The 17225-nt window shown below is 50.1% G+C and overlaps 1 protein-coding gene across 1 annotated transcript in view; it reads right to left on the reverse strand.

The window, feature by feature from the left end:
• The window catches only part of VPS39 (VPS39 subunit of HOPS complex), a 59078-nt gene that overhangs the window by 36340 nt on the left and 5513 nt on the right, over positions 1–17225 (reverse strand). The window lies entirely within an intron of this gene.

Consider the following 17225-nt stretch of genomic DNA (forward strand, 5'->3'; position numbering starts at 1 on the left):
CTGCCTATGTACTTCCAAAAGTTTTTTTTTTATTCATTCAATATACTGACTGCCCCCACCCCCTCCATTCCCTACTCCTTCCTCGACAACCACCTCTATCCCATAACTTCAGCCCTTCCCTCTGAATCTGCCTCGAATTAGCACAACTTCAAAAAATTGAATCAGTGCAGGAGCACTGGTAAAGAACACAGGTAAAAACAGTAAACATTTTCAAGGTTAACAATAATCACCGTGGTTAAAAGATTTTATGCAAACACTTTATGGCTGCAACTACCAATTATAACATAATGCTTCAACATACTAAAACCGCCTTTAGAGGCTATTTTTACCTGCAGGGCGGGGGTTGGCCTTTTTTTTTTTTGGCACCGTAGTCCCCTTTTTGAAGCAATGATTTACGGCCAGATGCTCTTCCTGCCGCAAACCCTGTTAGTCGCCTCTTGCGACACACAAGGAATTACCAGTGAACTGATACTCAATTTGCCGACCTCGGAAGGATGACAGGCTGAGTCAACCGCCTGGTGTTAATTCAGCGATCGACCGGGATTCAAACCCAAGATCCTAGGATCCCAAGCCGGCACCCTAACCGCTAAGCCAACACCAGGGATTCAAGAATAGAAGACAAATGATGATGAAGACAAATGAGAGAGAGGAAGACAAATTATGAATTGCAAAAGATGATGGGAATAGAGCCTGTGATTGATGCTGTGAAGAGGAGCAGGTTGAGATGGTTTGGTCATGTGTTGAGGAAGGATGAAAGTGACTGGTTGAGAAGAGTGATGAAAATGAATGTAGAAGGAAGTAGAGGACTGGGAAGACCGAGAAAGACTTGGCTAAAGGTGGTGGAAGAAATTCAGGCAAAGTGGTTAACAAGGGGTCGCTTTTGCCTCTGTCCATGTGCGCTATCCCGCCCCGCCCCCCTTGCCTTCCACCTTTTGCCCTGTTCAAGTGACTCGTGGTTGTCCATCAAGGCCCTCTCCCCGTTGGTATCTTTGTGAATATAAGACTGTTCTTCACGGTTCTGTTTAAATATGTTTAAACTTTCCCCCGCAGTGTTTTATTCAGTGGTTTATTACAACACGCTGTTTTTCTTCCTATTTAAAAGGCTCCTTTCAATTTCCTCTTCAACTCATTCCATTTCAAAAAAATATTCAATCTCTGATAATTCTTTCTCACTACATGCTCTAAATTCTCATTCATTCCTCCCCTCCTCCGTCGTTCTTAAACGGATCGCTAACTTGAAAATCACAACAAACCCAATTTGTTACAAATGTTCATCTTTCATTAATCATCCACTTTCTCAATGTCCCCCTTTCCCCTCCCCTCCAAATCTCCCCCCTTTCCCCTCCCCTCCAAATCTCCCCCCTTGCCCCTCCCCTCCTAAACTCCCCCCTTGCCCCTCCCCTCCTAAACTCCCCCCTTGCCCCTCCCCTCCAAATCTCCCCCCTTGCCCCTCCACTCCAAATCTCCCCCCCTTGCCCCTCCCCTCCTAAACTCCCCCCTTGCCCACCCCCTCCTAAACTCCCCCCTTGCCCCTCCCATTCAAAACTCCCCCCAACCCCTCCCCTTCAAATGTCCCCCCCAACCATCCCTCCCAAATTCTCCCTCCTCCCACCTCCTTCTCAAAGCTGCCTCCTCCTCACTTCGTCCCCCTTCTATCTCATACCTCCACCTCCCCCAACCTTCTACTTTCCTCTGCCCCCCCCCCCCCCATCAAACAACTTCTCACTGTGCCTCATCCCATCACCATCAAACCTTTCATCCTCCTCATCCTTCCCTTTCTTGTAACTCTTCTGTAATCTCTGACACACGATCAACTGCTCTTCCTACCTCCCCCTCTCATCTTTCATCTGACCCTACCCCTCCCCTCCCCTGTCCTGCACCCGATGCTCCCCCTCTCTCATCATTAACGGTATGGACTTCAAACATCCGGGGCCTTCGCTCAAACCTGATTGATCTCTCCATTCAGGTTGCTTCTGACAATCCAGACTTGATCTGCTCAACAGAAACTTTCCTCCTTCAAGATGTCTCTGATTCCTTAATATCTCTTCCTGGTTACTCCCTCCTCCGGTATGATAGACCTGAGCCTCGTCCTGGTGGTGGGGTGGCTATCTTTATCAAAAACTCTCTTCCTCACTCTCCTTGCACTGCCCTCTCTCCACCCCACCCCCAGGAGTACCTCTGGCTACGGCTTCCTCCTCCGATCCCACCTTTTGTTCATACGTGTTCTGCACCGTCCTCCAAACAGTGATGACTCCATTTACATTTCGCTGTTGGATAACATGGACCAACTTCTATCAACTCATCCAAACTCTCTCTGCCTCATATGTGGCGACTTCAACTGTCATCATGCCAGCTGGCTGGGTGTGGGTTCATCTCTCACCAGCCATGGCACCTCAGCAAAGGACTTCTGTGACTCATTGGGACTGACACAATCTGTAAATTTTCCGACCCGGACCTCAGTCAATGGAGTATCTTCTCTTCTGGACTTGGTTATGACTAACTTCCCTGCAAAGGCCTGCTGCTCTTCTTCTGCTCCAATCGGTTCTTCTGATCATGTGCTTGTTAAAGTGGTCATCTCTCTGGCCATTCTCAGAGAGCCTCCTCAGCACCGACGAGTCTGGCATTTCACTCAGGCTGAGTGGCACGTGGCACGGGCTGCAAGCATCCATCAATCAACTGGACTGGTCTCCCATCTCTAATGCCTCTGACATGAATTCTTCCTGGGAATTCTTCCAAAGCAAACTGCTCTCTCTCATGCACAGATTTATCCCATCTCGTCTTCAGTGTCTTACCCCTCCTCCCGTCCATGGTACACTGAATGTTGTGGTGAGGCAGTTGCCCTAAAAGAACTTGCCTTTGCCTCTTGGAAGGCAAATCCAACTGAAGGCAATCTCAGTTCCTTCCACCAAGACACACAAGTGTGTGTCTACCCTCAGGAGTGCCAGGAAGCACTATCTCTCCACACTCAAGATTGAACTCTCAAACCTGTCTCCTTCCTCCAAATCCTGGTGGCATCTGGTCAAATCCGTTTCTGGTGTTTGTTCCCCCTCCATCCCCTCCCTTACCTCAAATGGCTACACAGTTGACAACGCACATGACAAAGCCGAATTCCTCAACTCTGTGTTTGCCTCAAAATCTTGTGTCCCAAACGCATCTCTCTCTGTTCCCACCTTTCCCAGTCGAACCCAACTGCTCCTGGACTCTGTGTCCTTCTCTCCTGACAAGGTGGAGAAGTTTTGGTCAAACCTCGACTCTGATTCTGCAACTGGACCAGACGGCATCAGCCCACGGGTCCTAAAATCCTGCTCTGGCGCTCTGTTTCACCCTATCTCTGTTCTTTTCACCCTCTCTTTTGCTCAAGGTCATCTGCCAACATCTTGGAAATCAGCAAACATTACCGCTTTACACAAAAAGGTGCAAAAACAGATCCTTCCAACTTCAGACCAATCAGCCTGCTTCCAATTATCAGCAAAGTCATGGAATCCATCATTGCTTCGGATATCAAATCCTTCCTCTTCTCCAATGGCTTGATCTCTGATGATCAATTTGGATTCAGACCAGGTCATTTTACTCTGGACATGTTGCTTCTGCTGTCTCAACCATGGATGGAGGTCCTCAATGCCAAACAGGAAATCAGAGCTGTCTCACTTGACATATCACGTGCCTTCGATACGGTCTGGCTCCCAGCTCTGCTCACCAAACTCTCCTCCTATGGTATCCATGGAAATCTCCACTCATGGCTTGCAGACTTCCTCTCTGGTCGTAGGCAACATGTGAACCTGAATGGATTTCTCTCATCTCCCCTTCCTGTTCTGGCTGGAGTCCCCAAAGGTAGTGTTCTGGGCCCTGTGCTATTTCTGGTCTTCATCAATGACCTCTCCGACTCTCTGGAAAATCCTCTCTATCTCTCTGCTGATGACTCCACCATCTGCCGCTCCATTCCTCATCCCTCAGTTCGGCAGTCTGCAGCCTCCTCACTCTCTGCAGACCTGGACAAAATCACAGACTGGTCAAAAAAGTGGAACATGTCTTTCAATCCTGACAAATCTCACACTCTTACAATGCCTCTCCGAAAGGACCGAATGGAAAACCCTCCCATCTACTTTCTCAACAATCCTCTCCAAGAAGTTCTGTCGCTCAAGCTTTTGGGTCTCACTATCTGCCATGATCTTTCTTGGGAAAACCACATTTCCAAGATGGCCTCCAAAGCCAGTCGCCGACTGGGCATCCTCCGTCATGCGAAGTCCTTCCTTGGCACACCTGAGCTCCTCACCACATACAAGGCTTTCATCCGCAGCTCAATGGAATACGGTTCCCCCCTCTGGGCTGGTGCTCCTGCCTCACACCTACCTCGGCTTCACGCTGTTGAAACCAAAGCTTTCAGAATCATTGGAATCTCCTGCGATGAAGTTAACTCCGAGGGCCTTTCACTCACTCACCGCATGCAGGTTGGTGGTCTTTCTGTCTTCTACCGACTCCTCTCCGGCCTTGCTCCTCCAGCTCTCTCTGGGCTCTGTCCCCACAATATTCCTTCAGGTCGCACAAGATCTGGCTGCAACCCTCTTATGGTTAAACTGCCAAAATCTAGGCTCTCTGCTCACATTCACTCTTTCATTCACCTTTTCTCCCACCCCCCCCCCCAAGCCCTCCCAATGTCCCTGCTCTCAAATGTTCTGTTTGTGTCCTTCCCCCTCTCTCCCCATCTTGTCTACCGCTCCCCTTATTTTTTGTGTTTTCTGTGTCGGTTTGACTTTTTGTGTGATTAATGTTAGCTCTTTCACGAGCCTCGATCTTGTATACAAAAAAAAAAGAAGTGTGAGATGCAGAAAATAGGGCAAAATGGAGAAGATTGTCATGGGGATCGCAAGGCTAACCCCCGCTCTAGCAGGGAAAATGGCCTAAAAATGCCTGTTGTTGTTGTTTTGTTGTACGACACCTGGAAGGTACCGAACATGAATATCAGTCAGTGGTTAAAAAGAGCTATATATATATATACATATATATATATATATACATATATAAGCTACGTCCGCGTCTTATTTAATCTAACGATTATATATATATATATATATATATATATATATATATATATATATATATATATATATATATATATATATATATATATATTGTAACTGATCGCGGTTTAGGATGTTGTTTGCCGAGCGAAGGCTCCGCGACCGAACAGTTGTTCCCCGACTCACCCGATTCACCCAGAACTTTGGCCGTATCGCACCGCAGCTGCCCAATCTGGAAAAGACTAAAACGACGAAATGCAAAGAGGAAAAGGAATAAGACGAGAAGACGGACAGAAGAGTAATTGGATTTATTATACACACAAGCAAAAAGAAAGCAGTCACGTTTATTTACAACACATAAGACGCAGGTGACACAGTGCAAATACTAGCTTATACAGACTTAATTAAATACCCAGGGACAAGACACACAGAACAAACTCACGTACACAAGAAGGGTGGAAAGGCAGGAGGTGGATGGCTGGAGGGAGAGGGAGGTCCAAGGGGGTCCTGCAGCACGATCGGCGCGTTTAGCAGCCGCCGTTCCTTCGCGGCCCTGCTCAAAACCGCCGTCCAGGCCCCAAGCGGCTGTTGGGTGTTGTTGCTGCTGTGGCCGCCGCTTGCTTTGCCAGGACTCGGCTGACTCGTCTGGTCCAAACCCTCAACTCAACAACACTCTTGCACGTCTGCCTGTCCAACCACTCTTTCTCTCTTGGTCCAACCACTCTTTCTCTTTCTTGGTCCAACCACTCTTTCTCTCTCTTGGTCCACTCACTCCTCACCACCGACCACCCCACGCTTCTTGCGCGCGCGCCTTTATAGCGCCTCCAGCGATCAAGCCGCCGGCCTTCAGGACACGCCCATCCCATCGGTGTGCTCACCTCGGCCCTGGTTGGTCACGCGACCCTCTGGCTCCGCCCTTGATGACGACGGGCGGGCACGCCCCTCTTCCCCGACCCGAGCACATGTTCAATGGTGGTTTTGGAGGGGATGTAATTGGCAATCGAGGCTTGGCAATGACGAAAGGGGATGTGAAAGGAAATGGAGATTTTGGGGAGGGGAATGAAAGGGGATCTATTCTCTTTCACTGGTGCAATGGAGTACTTCAATTAATGGGAGACACAGCCTTACCCTAAAACACAGAATAAGATATAACTATCGAACAGGGGTATTCTATTATTGGCTGACGTGTATGCTTGTGGACTAATTATGGGATGCCCTTTCACCTTTACACAGCTCCAGAGGCAGGGGGCGCAGAATAAACAATAATAATAATAATAATGAAGCACACAATCAAAAAAATACAGTCCTCATATCCGCAACACTGCACCCTCCTCCTCTTAGGCACGTCCCGGGCCTACAACTTTTATTTAGTGTGACACGTAGGTGTAGTTCCCTCTACTTTTAACCTGACCCTGAGTGCGACAGTTTTAAAACATAAATAAATGTGTCCCGCTGCTCCATTGCACCCTGCCTAACAGACTTACGCCCACAGTTAACCGAATTGCGGAATGGTCTTCAAACTACACACTGACGGTGGGGAGCATTATTTACAATGACGCTATTTTTATTTACAAGACTAACCCAGGACCTGTGATTGTTCTTTCTGGGGGGAGACAGTCTGCTCTGCATCAATGCACCATGAACGCACCCAAAAACGCACCAATACACACCCAAGCACCAATCGGTGCAGTCATCACTGTTCAAGAGTGTTCAACAATAAAAAATAAATCAACAACCCTAACCCTGCAGGTGATCTCTTGCTCTTCGGCTCCCTCTGCTGGCTATTATTATTTTCCTGGTGTTGTCATCTTCCCTTGCTGGCGGCCTATTTGCAATAAAAGAATGCACCTAATGTGTCCGTTTTTATTTTATTTATGGCCCACAGGGGCCGACTACGTGTGGTTCACCTGTGGGGCATCGGTGCCCTGTGGCCAAGGTCCGCCAGCAAGATTTCGGGCCCTCATGGCCAGTTTTTTTTTTTTTTTTTTTTTTTTTGTATACAAGATCGAGGCTCGTGAAAGAGCGAACATTAATCACACAGAAAGACAAACCGACACATAAAACATATAACATCGGGAGCGGTAGACAAGATGGGGAGAGAGGGTGAAGGACACAAACACAACATTTGAGAGCAGGGACCGAGAGACATGGAGACATGGAGACATCGAGAGATCTGAGAGAGGGCGAGGGCTTTGGGGGGGGGGGGGCATGGGAAGGGGGCGGTGGGAGAGGTATAAAACATATGGACACTGCCAGGACTTCCAGGAAAGAAGTTGGAATTTCAAACAAGGTGGATCTGGGGTGAATTAGCGGGGGTAGAAAAGATCAAGGTTTTGGATGGGGGAAGATAAGAGATGGTGGTGAACAGCTGTTTTAAAGACCTGGAGGGAGGAGTGGGATTGAAGGGAGTGAGGGAGTTTGTTCCAGAGGCGGGAGAAAAGAGGAATGAAAGAGTGAAGGTGAGCAGAGAGCCGAGATTTCGGCAGTTTAACCATCAGAGGGTTGCTGGCAGATCTTGTGCGACCTGTAGGAATATTTGGGGGACAGAGCACAGAGAGAGCTGGGGGTGCAAGGCCGGAGAGGAGTTGGTAGAAGACAGAAAGACCACCTACCTGCCTGCGGTGAGTGAGTGAAAGGCCCTCAGAGATAGCTTCATCGCGGGAGATTCCAATAATTCTGAAAGCTTTGGTTTCAACAGCGTGAAGCCGAGCTAGGTGTGAGGCAGGAGCACCGGCCCATAGGGGAGAACAGTATTCCATTGAGCTGCGGATGAAAGCCTTGTATGTGGTGAGGAGCTCAGGTGTGCCGAGGAAGGTCTTCGCACGACGGAGGATGCCCAGTCGGCGACTGGCTTTGGAGGCCAGCTTGGAAATGTGGTTTTCCCAAGAAAGATCATGGCAGATAGTGAGACCCAAAATCTTGAGCGACAGAACTTCTTGGAGAGGATTGTTGAGAAAGTAGATGGGAGGGTTGTCCAGTCGATCTTTTCGGAGAGACATAGTAAGAGTGTGAGATTTGTCAGGATTGAAAGACATGTTCCACTTGTTTGACCAGTCTGTGATTTTGTCCAGGTCTTCAGAGAGTGAGGAGGCAGCAGACTGCCGATCTGAGGGAAGAGGAATGGAGCGGCAGAGAGTGGAGTCATCAGCAAAGAGATAGAGAGGATTTTCGAGAGAGTCAGAGAGATCATTGATGAAGACCAGAAAAAGCACGGGGCCCAGAACACTGCCTTGGGGAACTCCAGCCTGAACAGGAAGAGGAGATGAGAGAAACCCATTCAGGGCCACACGTTGACGATGACTAGAGAGGAAGTCCGCCAGCCATGCGTGGAGATTTCCATGGATACCAAAGGAGGAGAGTTTGGTGAGCAGAGCGGGGTGCCAGACCGTGTCGAAGGCACGTGATATGTCGAGGGAGACAGCTCTAATTTCCTGTTTGGCATTGAGGACCTCCATCCATTGTTGAGACAGCAGAAGCAGCATGTCCAGAGTAGAGTGACCTGGTCTGAAACCAAATTGATGATCAGAGATCAAGCCATTGGAGAAGAGGAAAGATTTCATATCCGAAGCAATGATGGATTCCATGACTTTGCTGATAATTGGGAGAAGGCTGATTGGTCTGTAGTTGCTAGGATCTGTTTTTGCACCTTTTTTGTGCAAAGCGGTGATGTTGGCTGATTTCCAAGCAGATGGCAGTTGACCTTGAGCAAAAGAGAGGGTGAAGAGAACAGAGAGAGGGTGAGATAGAGCAGCAGAGCAGGATTTTAGGACCCGTGGGCTGATGCCGTCGGGTCCAGTTGCAGAATCAGAGTCGAGGGTTGACAGAAACTTTTCCACCTTGTCAGGAGGAAAGGACACGGAGTCCAGGAGCAGCAGGGTACGACTGGGTATGGTGGGTACAGAGAGGGATGGGTTTGGGACACAAGATTTAGAGGCAAACACAGAGTTGAGGCATTCAGCTTTTTCACGTGCGGAGTCAGCTGTGTAGCCGTTTGAGGTAAGGGAGGGGATGGAGGGGGAACAAACACCAGAAACGGATTTGACCAGATGCCACTAGGATTTGGAAGAGGGAGACAGATAAGAGAGTTCGGTCTTGAGAATGGAGAGATATTGTTTCCTGGCTCTCCTGAGGGTGGACACACACTTGTTTCGGGCTTTGTGAAAGGAAATGAGATTTCCTTCCGTTGGATTTGCTTTCCAGGAGACGAAGGCAAGTTGTTTCTGGGCAACAGCCTCACCACAAGATTCCGTGTACCATGGATGGGAGGAACGGTATGACAACTGAAGACGAGATGGGATAAATCTGTGCATGAGAGAGAGCAATTTACTTTGGAAGAATTCCCAGGATGAGTTGATGTCAGAGGTGGTAGAGATGGGAGACCAGTCCAGATGATTGATGGCTGCTTGAAGACCGTGCCAGTTGGCCTGAGTGAAATGCCAGACTCGTCGACGCTGAGCAGGCTCCCTGAGGATGGTCAGAGAGATGTCCACTTTAACAAGGACATGATCAGATGATCCGATCGGAGCAGAAGAAGAGCAGCAGACATTTTCAGGGAAGTTAGTCATAACCAAGTCCAGAAGAGAAGATGTTCCGTTGACTGAGATCCGGGTCGGGAAATTGACAGATTGTGTCAGTCCCAGTGAGTCGCAGAAGTCCTTTGCTGAAGAGCCATGGCTGGTGAGAGAGGTACCCACACCCAGCCAACTGGCATGGTGACAATTGAAATCACCACATATGAGGAAGAGAGAGTTGGGATGAGTAGATAGAAGTTGGTCCATATCATCAGACAGCGAGATGTAGATGGAGTCATCACTGTTTGGTGGACGGTACAACACACATATGAACAAGAGGTGGGAGCGAAGGGGAAGCCGTAGCCAGAGGTATTCCTGGGGGTGACATGGAGAGAGTGCAGTGCAGGGCGAGTGAGGAAGAGAGTTTTTGATAAAGATAGCAACCCCGCCTCCAGGACGAGGCTCAGGTCTATCATACCGGAGGAGGGAGTAACCCGGGAGAGATACTATGGAATCAGAGACATCATAAAGGAGGAAAGTTTCTGTTAAGCAGATCACGTCTGGTTTGACAGAAGCAACCTGTATGGAGAGATCAGTTAAGTTTGAACGAAGGCCCCGGATGTTTGAGGTCCATACCGTTAATGAAGAGGAAGGGGGAGCATCAGATACAGAACAGGGGGGAGGAGGGGTAGGGTAAGATGTGGAAGAGGTGGAAGAGATAGGGAGAGCTGTTGAAGGTGTGTCAGAGATTTCAGAATAGCTCGGAGAAAGGGAAGGATGGGGCGGACAAAAGGTTTGATGGTGATTGGGTGAGCCACAATGAGGTGTTATCTGAGGAGGGGGAAGAGCGAGGCAGGTTGGGGGAGATGGAGGTGAGAGTTTGAAGGGGGAAGAAGCGGGGAGGTCGCTTTGAGGAGGGGGAGTGAGAGGGGGGAAATTGAGAAGCAATGAGGGTGGGGAGATTTGAAGGGGAGGGGTGAGGGGGGAGTTTGGGAGGGAAGGGACAAGGGGAGGGATTTGAAAGGGATGGGATATGGGGGAGATTTGGAGGGGAGGGGTGAGGCAGGAGTCTAGGAGGGGAGGGGCGAGGGGGCGTCTTGGCGGGGAGGGGTGAGGGGGTAGTTTAGGAGGGAGGGGGCAAGGGGGGAGATTTGAAAGGGATGGGTGATGGGGAAGATTTGGAGGGGAGGGGTGATGGGGAAGATTTGGAGGGGAGGGGTTATGGGGAAGATTTGGAGGGGAGGGGTGAGATTGGATTTTTGAAAGTGTACGATTTATGGGAAACGAACATTTATTGCAAAATGAGTTTCTTGTGACCTTCGAGTTAAAAATACGTTTAAGGACGCTGGATGGAGGATGGAGTGCAGGAGAGTTTAGGGAATGTAGAAAAAAGGCACTATAGGAGATGGATATTTTTTTTGGGATGAATTGATTTGGTGAGCAAGTCGAAAGCAGCCTTTTAAAGAAGAAGAAGAAAAAGGTGTTATAAAATATGACGGAATACATAACTTGAGGGGAAAGTGTAAACATTGAAGGTTAATGAGTGAAAACTATCTGGGGAAATGGGGGAGAAACACGTGGTCGAAGAACGAACGAACGAATAAGAATGAATAAACGAATGAGAACAGAGAAGGAAATGTTGTTTTTTTTTGTTTGTTTGTTTTTTTTTGAGTTGAGATTTACACAAGGAAGTAGGCTATGGGTGAAACGCCTGGGAATACAGAGAACGAAAGTTATTGGATCACAAACGACGGACAGCTGAGAGAAAAACAAAGCCTCAAGGTTGTACAGTGCACACTGTACAAGGCCTCAAGACACGACACGGCAAACAGACGATCAATTTATGAAAGATAAACACCGAGAAACAACCAAAGTTGCACACAATAACTTCACACACCGAAAGATAAATACAGTTTCGACAAAATACAAATGTGAACAGACTTAACTTCGAAAAACGTGGAGACCGTGTGGAGCTTCGAAAATCCCTCCCACCGTCTCCGAGATCTCGCGAGATCTCGCGAGATTTTTCGGTAAGGGCAAGGGTAGTGGAGGGTGCAGGTGGCACCTTCACTCACTCATACACTGCTCCATCCACCTGTTCAGTTCCAGCAGAGGGGCCATGCCCCAACCCATGGGGTCCATAAGTGGTGCTCGGCCACAGACATGTGGTCCATAATGTGGTGCATCGATGCAGACAGCTGGTTCTGAGAGTGCCGGGCGCACAATGGCCGACTCACGCACGCTCCCCTCGGCGCCCAGTGGCGCACAGGTCATGTGGGAGACAAAAGAGACAATTGAGCGAGGGGTAAGGTCACAAGGGTACACATCAATAAGGCAATGCAAGGCGAAATGCGTACGGAGGGCGAAGTGAGAAAGCTCGTCCCTACCGTACGTCACCCCCCTGTCACCTACACTACCCTTGCCCTTACCCCATATGTACAAAATCTACACATTACCAATCCGTCGCTACTGTCACGTCTCCCCATATTTCTCCTATACCAAATTCGTCTCCACAATCCCTCGACTTCAAAATTTGCCATCACCAAATTCATCATCAATCCTCATAAGGAGGAAGAGATGGAACATCAAAGCACAATGTCACACCCACGTCATGATGCGTCTCACAATCCAAACATTTGCATCATAAAAAATAATCAAAACATGGCATGGTGTGGAGTACCTGTCACCTCAGGTGAGTGGATGCAGATGGTGCGAGGAGACTCCAATCCTAACTATCCTCTAAATGACCTTAACACACTTTACACTACCCGGGGTCTCTCCCTGCCAATCCATTGGCCACTTACACTATGGGTTCTAACAACCAATTCCCATTGACCAAACTGTGGTGCTTCTCAATTTGGGGTCTCACTCCCCCGATTCATCTCCCGGTGCCCTTGCACAATTTCTGGGCTGCGACGTGTAGCTCTCCCAGCAGGTCTACCCACCTGCACACCTCCACCACTGCAGTTGCCACCCGAGCTTACCTAGCTCCTCACCCTAACCTAACTAACTGGGGAAAGCCCCTCCTGGCTCTGTCACCCCACTCGGTGCCCTCTGGCACTGGGCTACCCGGGTCCGTCCTCCGGATCCTCGGGCCCCATCCACAACAACTACTACCGGCTCCCAGAGCCCACCTGCGGCCTCACCTGGCCGACATCCTCACAGTGGTGGAGTGCCCAAACCAACTACACACACTAACAGGCTACACGCCCAGCCATTTCCACAACACTAATGCACCCATCCAAAGACCATTCTTTCACCCGCACCACAGATGCCAATATCCAACCACAATTTACCTGTACCCTCTACCTAACACTTACACTACCCGCCCCGGGTATCCGTGATGGGGGTCCACTCTTCCCCCATTCACACCTTCGCACCATCCACTCCACTCCACAATTTCCACCATACTCACTCCACGACCATCCATTCCAATACTCCATACATTCCACACTACCATTTATTCCATACACCTGTTCCTCATACCTGTTGTTGCACACCTGTGCACTCACACCTGGTGCCATCTGCACCCTCCTCCTCTTCCTGGACCATTCGGTCAGCACAATACACAATCACCTTCACTCACTCATACACTGCTCCATCCACCTGTTCAGTTGCACACCTGTGCAATCACACCTGTTCAATCACACCTGTTCAATCCTCAAACACACGGCATCATCTCATCTAACTACTCCCCTCTGAAACTTGCGCTTCCCAGTCGTCCCTTTAAACTATTGCGCTCCCACGTCATTATCATCCACTCTACTCTACCTGCGTCCCCACTACAGGTGTCATTGTCACTAACTAACCTTAACGTTACCTAATGTCATCTTCGCTAGATCCCTACACACAATATCCTAACCCACCCGGGCTAGTTTTCACTGCCATACACCCCCTAATCTAGTGCGCATTTGCCCCCCGTCTGTGAGGGATGGTGGATTTGCCATCCCACCACATCGGGGAGGTCCTACTATCAATTTCGCTCGTCCAAATCCAACAAATCAACAATTTGCCATTTACTGCTAATCACCGTACCAATCATCAAATTTTGCCTTTTTCTAATTTTGGGTCCAAAACACTATCCTCATCACCCGTCTACTTATTAGATCCTCTCGGTGCGCCAATTCCCTTCGAAAGCTCGGCTTCGTACAGCCGAGCAATGAATGCGGGTTGTTTTGTGCCAGCGGCTGGATACGTCCTGCATTCGGGGCAGGGACGGGGGCTTACCCGGGCCGAGATCCCACGCACCACCTCGGCGTGGAGCCATCCAATGTCCCGATCTCGACCTGCCGGCACGTCTCAACAAAAAGTGGTCGCCATGACGACCCTTCCTATCGAGCTGCCCGCTCCGCCTAGTGGAGCACGGACGCGGCCGTTCCAAGCGAGGCCCAGCGTGGATCTCGTACGGCGGTCCTTTCGAACCCGCCGTGGCTCGGATCCCCGCTGGTTCTCGCGGCACGCGAAGCCCGGCACGCACCGAGGGCCCGATTCGGCTAAAAGTCGCTCTAACCGCTAACCCGGTTACCGTCGATGCCTCACCTGCATGCTGACACGCATACGCTACCCCTTTCTTGCTCATACCTCCAGCTGTTCCCATGCTCCTCGTACCTTTCCTTACACACCTCGGTACACTCATTCCGCTCACAGACTTGGTCACACACCTGACCACCGAACACCTTGGCACACATTCGTCGCTCGCACACCTCACCAACACACCTCTTCGCGCCCCCTCCTCGGTCACCTCCTCTGTGACAATCACAGGTGTGCTCTCACCCGCACACCCAACCACGTGCCTCACGACCAACTCAAGTGTGCATTCCCACACACGCTCTACCATTCCAGGTGTGCATCCTTCCATTCCAGGTGTACATCCTCGCTCACCTGTCACAACCAACTCACGCTCCGTGTCACTCTCACTACTCTCACCTCCACTCTCGGTCGCGCACTCACCCTTACTCTCGACAGCACACTCTTTCCTCATGCACCCGTCCGTTACACACCTTTCTCGCGCACACTCTTGCGCACACTCTCCCGTTACATCCTCTGTAACACTCACCACAGGCGTGCATTCCCCCTTACTCTTGACAGCGCACTCTTTCCCCATGCACCTGTCCGTTACACACCTTTCTCGTGCATCCTCTTGCGCACACTCTTTCGTTACTTCCTCCGTAACACTTACCACACCGCGCTTCCATGTACCCCCTCGCACATGCGCTACGACCGACTCACTCTCGACAGCACACTCACTGGTCGGCACGCACTTTTTCCTCACACACCCCATGGTCGGACATTCTCGCACACCTCTTTTTTCGCACACCTGACCTGTCACACACTTCACCAACGGCCTTTTACGAACACCCGGATCCAAACCAATCCCCAAGCCGACTGAAGCTTTCCTCACATCATGTACATTTTCGATTATATCGCCACTCACCTTGGCACCTCGTCTCCGCACCTCCTTTGCCACCTGCAAACTCTTTATTTGGTTAGTGAGCAGCACATCACGATTCGAGCACAGACCTTGTACCAATTCCATTACCTCCTCCTTTATTTCTCTCTTAGTTTCTGTCCGTCTCTTCTTAATTTCACTCACCTCTTCTTCCACTTCCTCTAATTTTTGCTTCACCTCTTTTATTTCCCGGTGCGTCTCCTCAAGTTCGTCCTCTAAGGCACCGTGACCGTCTCTATGTGCATCCTCACCTGCCGGTCCTTTGTCTCCATTATCTCTGTCACCTCGTCCACCCTCATTGTCAGTTCCTCACGTACCATCTGACATTGCCTCTGTGTCGCTATCAAGTCATTTTTAATTTCTTTTTGTGTCGCCTTTAACCCTCCGAGTACTGCAGTGTTCCTTTGAACCTGCTCCACTAACTCCGTTTGTCCCTCTGTCAGCTGTTCCACCTCCTCCGTCAGACCCTCTATTCCCCCCTGTAACCTAGCCGTATTATTCCTCACCTCTTTCTCCATACGCTTTTCGCCTCGCTTTACCTCCTCGCGTACCCCTGAAACCTCCTCACTTACACCTCGTCATATCTCCTCTTTCATCTCCTCCCTCTCTTTTGTAGATGCCACCCTCATCTGTTCCAATTCATCCCTCTGAGCATCCAGTTTACTTTCTAACCCGATTTGCACCTCCTCTATCTGGTTCCCCATTCGTTTGATTTCCCGGGCAGATTGTTCCCCTATTTCCCGCAATTTGTCCTCCATCCTATTTTCTAACCCCATTAACCCATTTTTCACCCCCTCTAACTGATTCTCCTGGGCAGCCATTCTATTTTCCACCCCCATTAACCCATGTTTTAATCCCTCACCGGTACCCCTCGCTTCGTCCCTCATTACCCCCATTTGGCCCTCCAATCGCTCACCCAATCTGTTTTCCATTTTCTCCATTTCCCTGGCTCTTTTTTCGTTGTCGCACTTCGACTCTGCCATGTATTCGCTAAACCGTGCCATGAACTGCTGCATGTCAAACGGCTGCACGTTAAAGCCCGCTGATACAGCGGGCTCGGCTACCGCGCGCTCGTGCGAGGCGCCTTTTTGCGCGCCTGAAACCTCGTGCGCGAGAGCGCCATTTTGTGCGCCTGATACCCCCTCAACCACATTGCCAATGTTCTCCTCCTCTCTTTCATCCACATACATTTCCCCGAGGTCCTGGGTCGATTCTACCCCGTCTAATTCTACCCCGTCGATTCTACCCACCGGCATCCCGTCGCCTTGACCAGCCATGGCGCGATTTCAGTATTCGGGTTTTGTAAAACAAAAGCAATTTCGGTACTTTGTAATTTTGAGCGCGTTAAGCGCGCTTCGGGTCCGATCTCACTCCTCGACACCAATTGTTACTGATCGCAGTTTAGGATGTTGTTTGCCGAGCGAAGGCTCCGCGACCGAACAGTTGTTCCCCGACTCACCCGATTCACCCAGAACTTTGGCCGTATCGCACCGCAGCTGCCCAATCTGGAAAAGACTAAAACGACGAAATGCAAAGAGGAAAAGGAATAAGACGAGAAGACGGACAGAAGAGTAATTGGATTTATTATACACACAAGCAAAAAGAAAGCAGTCACGTTTATTTACAACACATAAGACGCAGGTGACACAGTGCAAATACTAGCTTATACAGACTTAATTAAATACCCAGGGACAAGACACACAGAACAAACTCACGTACACAAGAAGGGTGGAAAGGCAGGAGGTGGATGGCTGGAGGGAGAGGAAGGTCCAAGGGGGTCCTGCAGCACGATCGGCGCGTTTAGCAGCCGCCGTTCCTTCGCGGCCCTGCTCAAAACCGCCGTCCAGGCCCCAAGCGGCTGTTGGGTGTTGTTGCTGCTGTGGCCGCCGCTTGCTTTGCCAGGACTCGGCTGACTCGTCTGGTCCAAACCCTCAACTCAACAACACTCTTGCACGTCTCCCTGTCCAACCACTCTTTCTCTCTTGGTCCAACCACTCTTTCTCTTTCTTGGTCCAACCACTCTTTCTCTCTCTTGGTCCACTCAATCCTCACCACCGACCACCCCACGCTTCTTGCGCGCGCGCCTTTATAGCGCCTCCAGCGATCAAGCCGCCGGCCTTCAGGACACGCCCATCGGTGTGCTCACCTCGGCCCTGGTTGGTCACGCGACCCTCTGGCTCCGCCCTTGATGACGACGGGCGGGCACGCCCCTCTTCCCCGACCCGAGCACATGTTCAATGGTGGTTT

Source organism: Myxine glutinosa, chromosome 5 (assembly GCF_964187855.1).
Source record: "Myxine glutinosa chromosome 5, kmMyxGlut1.1, whole genome shotgun sequence".
NCBI lineage: Eukaryota > Metazoa > Chordata > Myxini > Myxiniformes > Myxinidae > Myxine > Myxine glutinosa.